Source organism: Oreochromis niloticus, linkage group LG2 (genome assembly GCF_001858045.2).
Source record: "Oreochromis niloticus isolate F11D_XX linkage group LG2, O_niloticus_UMD_NMBU, whole genome shotgun sequence".
Classification (NCBI taxonomy): Eukaryota; Metazoa; Chordata; class Actinopteri; order Cichliformes; family Cichlidae; genus Oreochromis; species Oreochromis niloticus.
The window spans coordinates 14,524,413-14,529,503 of NC_031966.2; positions in this window are offsets into that span (position 1 = coordinate 14,524,413).

Below are 5,091 nucleotides of genomic sequence, written 5' to 3' on the forward strand. Positions count from 1 at the left end.
TGCGACCTAAAATCCAAGTACATTTGCAATGTCCTCCCATATCTTGGCAAGGACCCCAATCGTCCCAGTGGGGAGAGACTGTCTGAAAATGTAGTGATGAGGCTGATGGAACCATTCCTAGACAAGGGCAGAATTGTTACCACGGACAATTTCTTCACATCGCTTTCACTTGCGCAAAAACTTCTTAGACGGAAAACCACCATCCTCGGCACAGTCAACAAGATTCGCCGGGAAATTCCTCAATCCGCTAGATACACAAATAGCAATGAATTCACCACTCAGGTAGGCTGCAGGTCTTTTGTGGTTCTATGTTTATGTGTTTCATTGTGTGTAAAAGTGCTATGGAAATAACAATTTATCTTATTTCTTAGGTATTTTCAACCTCTGCGGCCACGCTGACGGCGTATGCGGCCAAACGGAAGAAGACAGTCTATATTCTTAGCAGCATGCACAGCGTGGTTCAGACTGATAACACCACCAAAAGGAAGCCAAACACTGTCACCCTTTACAACACCACAAAGTGTGGCGTGGATGTGATTGACCAGATGGTGCGGGAGTACACGGTCCGCAGAGGAACACGGCGCTGGCCAGTTGCCGTGTTCTATAACATGATTGACATGGCAGCACTGAATGCACATGTGCTGTATCAAGCATGCAACGGGACGCAGGAAAGACGGGTGGACTTCCTGGTGGAGTTTGCAAGAGAGTTGGCTAACTCTCATATGGCTGGGAAGAAGGCAAGAAAAGAACAGTTGCTTCGGACACAACCCTCCACACCTAGCCCTGGAAAAAGAGCCACGTGTCAGGTCAAACACAAATGCAAGAATAATCATGCCACTGTGCGATGTGTTCACTGCTACAGATACACATGTGGTAAATGCAGACTACAGATACCATGGCAGTGCCAGGATTGTGAGTGATTGCTGAAAATGTTGAAATGTACTCACTCACTTTTTATTGTTATTTGTAAATATGTGTACAAATGGTTGTTTTTTTATTTTTGTTTTTTTGTACTGTTTTATCAATAAATCTCAGCAACAAAGGAAATACACCCATGTGTGTTGATTTCTCCCTAAGAAGGCAAACTGAAACACAAGTTTCCTTGTGGCTCAGGAAACTAACCACTCCAAGTCGTTCAGCATGGCCCCACCGTATTTACATAACAAAAGCAGCTGTTCACAGGTGATTAAGGATATTAGCTAAAAGCCTACCAGCCATTTGGCTCGACGGTGGGTTTTATAGGTAGAAAAGCCAAATGGCTCTTCTCTGGGACTTCTAGTGTTAAAATGTTGTTCAACTGAAATTAAAACTTGGCTTTTGCAGAATTTCTACACAATGGGAATAAAACTGAAATCCAGTTTTTTGAAACCCCTTATTGTCAGGCCACTCAATATTACTTTGTTTCTTAGTTAGAAGTTTTGATTCTGTTTTGAAATTAGATTTGCACATTAAATCCATTGTCAGAGCTAGCTTCGTAGCCCTAAGTACCTGTCAATCACTTTTATGCCCCTTCTCAAATGCTTATGTTGGGGTTAGGGGTCAACTGTCCAGAAGCTGTTAATAGTTCCAGGTACCAGAACGGCTTCTACAGCCAATCAGCCGTTTGCAGTCACAGCTCTAAAACTCTGGAACAGCCTCCCCCTCCAGATCAGGCTGTCTGCTTCACTAACAGTCTTCAAATCTCAACCTTTACCTTTTCATTTGACTTTTAAAAAAAATTTCAGCTGTCATTCTGCAAACACCATGGGTTAATATTTTTAATTATGTATTTAGTTATGTTCACTTACTGTCTTGTAATTTCACTTTGTTAATTGTTTGTTTGATTGTTGTGCAGCACTTTGATCAATGTCTGTTGGACTTAAATGTGCTTTATGAATAAACATGACTCGACCCCAAAACAAAACAGCAAAAAAGCCACAACAAAATCCAAGAAATATATGGTGAAAGTAAAAACAGGAAAAAACTACAGGGGCACTCAGATGTCAGGTAAAACGATATTTCAAGTTTTCGTCAAGCAAAAAAACAAAAACAAAACAAAACAAAAAAACCCAGATCGATGTGGAGTAACACTAAGTCATAAGTAAATACAAGATATTCTTCTACGATAAATATCTGGAGAACCAACAAACTCATGAACACAGGACTTTTACCAAGGATGTTTGGGGTCATGTTAGCATTATTATTTTCCTTCTTGTCATTTTTGCTTTCCAATTATGTTCAGTTGTCTTTATGCTACAAAACTACTTGGTTAATTTTAGGAAAAGATTTGGGTTTGGATACTTTGATCACACATCAGAATCTTCTAAATTATTTGGTTATTTGGATCGTAAGTTGAGGAGCATCAGTAATGACACTCGTCTCCTTAAACAACAGCATAAAAAATAATCGGTAAATTCTTTGTTCCTCGATTTTTGTCTCTTTTCCAGACGAAGACAAAAGTCACAGACCCTCGATGGGACTGGGAGTTACCTTGTGTATGTCCACCTGTAAATCAGAGTCAGGGGTTAAAGTTATCAGTCGGGCTTAACAGGCTCTATTTATTGGCTGTCAGTGTTTCTACAGGACCACAGGAATTCCACCAAATTACTGCATGTATGACTTACTGCCTAATACTCTCTACACTTGCACACTTGCGAGTTCACACATGAAAGTATATAAATGTAGGTGAAGTCACACGCATGAACCCACGCAGAGAGATATTAATTTTTATACTGTTTACCATTCCTGCAAAGACTTAATCAGTAGATTTACAGGCTCCCTCGGCCTGTATGTATTTCAGCATTCTCCTTTTATATTACATTCAGGTTTCTGTTATAGGTTACACTGTTTTTATAGGCCAATTTAAAACTAGTGAGGTGCCCCCTGTTACTGCTTCAGCAAGTCCAGCCTGGTACAGCTTGTTTATATTAAAACGTTTTTCTTTCACTCCTAATGACAGAAAACTGTACAACTAAGACCTGCTGCTGCTGCTCCACTCAAACAACAAGATCTATCAGTGTGTAGAAGCATTACAACATTTACTTTAATAGCAGTCAACACTATGATTTCATGGTGAAAAATTCAGCCAGCTTTTCCCAGCTTTTCAGTACACACGTGTGTCCCGGCACCAAAGGTTTCCCATTATGTCAGGTGCTCTTTGTACAGAACATCATTTTTTTTATGCTGTCGGAAATGTGACAACATGAATCCGTTTTGAATTAAGTCCGTTGTGCAACGGAAGGTTACAACATAAAAATTACCTTATTGCATTTCACTGCTTTATTAAAAAGCGTGACCCTGCGGCCTGATGTGTTGGCTACGTCCTCACTTTCTCACCCTCATGAAAAGATTTTTTATGAAGCGCAACATCTTGCTTCCTTCCTTCAGTTTATTAAAAAACCTTCTTTCATCAACCGTGAGGCTGTTTTGTAAGAACTCACACCTTAAAATGATGAAATGTCTTTGACATAATAAAATGTACAAATCTAAGCAGGATGGAAATTACGTTCTTCCTGCTTTTGCAGAACAAATAATAATAATAATACATTTAACTATTATTGCTTAAGATAAGAAAACACAGCCTAATAATATCCTATCCCTGCCCAAATACTGTTGGTAATATTCCTGGTTTGGATAGAAGCTTGGGAATATTGCTACAAAACCATTTTTGCTATAAGCTCAATGCTTCCTACTCTGTTCAGCGCTTGAGGATTTTGATGTCCTTGTGAAGTGAGGTAAAACATAAAGCCGTTTTAAAGCTTGTTGTGGAAGAACTGGTCTCTGTTGAGACCTGACCTCAAACCATTCAGTTCCATTTTGATGAATTGGAAAGCCAACTAGGAGCCGGGTCTTATTGCCCAGCATCAGTGCCCGACCTCACTGATGTTTTTGGACCCATATGAGGGAAAATTCCAGCAGCCAGGTTCCTAAATTTTGCGGAAAGCCTTCCTGGAAGAATGAATGGGGTACCTTATATTTATACCCGTGGTTTTGGAATAGTATCTTCAAAAGTTTCATGTATTCAGATGTAATGTTCAGGTGTCTACACACTATTGGCCATGTAGCGTATGTGTACACTACATGGTGAAACATGTTGAAACTGATTTTCCTTCCTAGTTTTGGATTTATTTACCTGTTACCTATTTTATGAAAGCTTCCTTTGTACTGTTAAATAATTTTTTTTTTAAAAAAGGCATGAATGACATGATGCTTCACAGCCTTCCCATCTTTTTTTTTTTACCTCTGATCCTCATCTTTGCACAATCGTGTACAAAAACAAACACACCCAAAGCTCCTGCATCCAACTGAAACACAATGTTAGAAAACACCCAGAACCAGCTCTGTGGTTAGATGAACATCTCTTCCCTGATATAATCCCTATTTTCTCAGAGATCAGCTTCCTTAACGCCACACCTCTTACAATGGAGCTCCTGTCTGAGGCACCACAGGTCATCACTACAGTGATAGTTCCCAAGCAACAACAATGAAAACATCCCCTTTCTCTGATGGTAAAGGTGTAGTGAACCCAGCGAATCACACGATAGCGTCTGCATAAACACAAACATGCACTGTAGTGCCATAAAGATAAGAGAGAAAGGTTAGACCACCAGCTACTAGTGTTGAACTTTTGTAGCAGAGAAAAGACTTTGCATGGCCGTTTTGGCACATTAGGAAAGAGATGGATAATGACAAAATATTTAGAACAGGATTATTACTGAATGTTTTGTTTCCTCTTTTCTTTAGCAATGACCGTAGTACAAAAGAAATGCACCAGCGAATATTTGATTCTGATAAAAAAAATTAAAAAAGGCAATTTGTGGTTCAGGCTTAAGGTAGGCTACAACTCTGCAGTTATTACAACTTTAATCATACGCAAAAACAGCAAAAATAAAAGTACTTGTAGTACTGTTTGTTTCCAAGTCTCTGAGTCTCTCCTGGACAGATGGACCACCAGAAGATATTCCCTCAGTTGTAGTTTTGATGATGGTGATGATCTGTTCTTTCCAAAACACTCCAAAATCTACACACGACCCAGCATATGATTCATGTACTTTTTAAATTTAGGGAAAAAAAGAGTGGAGATACTCCAAAATAGCACATTGTTGGGCAGCT